Genomic DNA, 701 nt, shown 5'->3' with positions numbered 1-701 from the left:
GGGCGTGGGCCTCGCCAAAATGGCACAGACCTCGCTAGCGCTGGAGCATGGGCTTGGGAGCGCATGGACGAAGACCAGAAGGCGTGCAGTGTCGAAAGTGCTGGCGTGGCACAAAGTGAACACACTTGCATGGCCATATGTTCCGACATATGCACCTGCTCTAACTTCAACATTATGTTTCCTTCTGTGAACCAAGTGCTGTTTATTAATAACTATATCTATATCAATCTGCGTTTATCTGATTTTTTTCGTCATACATCCATATATATCTGTCCGTACACATTTATACACATATAAAAACAACACTGTATAATATCCTTTTAGTCATTTTACCCGCCATTTTCCTGTCAGAATTAAATTCTCGAAGGTCTCCCTTCTCATGACGTCTAATCTGCCTCTTTCTCACAATCACTATCATCCTACGCAGAACTTCTTTCATATTACACCTATTTCCTTACGCAAAAACAATTAGAAATGCCATATTAGGTAACAAAAGTAGATAGCATTGGTTCTGAAATTATTTAATATTCCAAGCCATTGCTCTTAGCTGATCATTTTTTAATCTAGCTGTAAACTATCCGTTTATCATAGCTTTCCGTCTCTCTTTTACTTGCATTCCCCTCCCCCCTTTCTTCGAGAATAGGTTTCACCTAAGGTAATACATTCTGAATTAACTATCAAACACACACATGCACAACCGC

The sequence above is a fragment of the Penaeus monodon genome, chromosome 30 (genome assembly GCF_015228065.2).
Source record: "Penaeus monodon isolate SGIC_2016 chromosome 30, NSTDA_Pmon_1, whole genome shotgun sequence".
NCBI classification, from domain to species: domain Eukaryota; kingdom Metazoa; phylum Arthropoda; class Malacostraca; order Decapoda; family Penaeidae; genus Penaeus; species Penaeus monodon.
Note: the sequence above shows the minus strand (reverse complement) of the source record.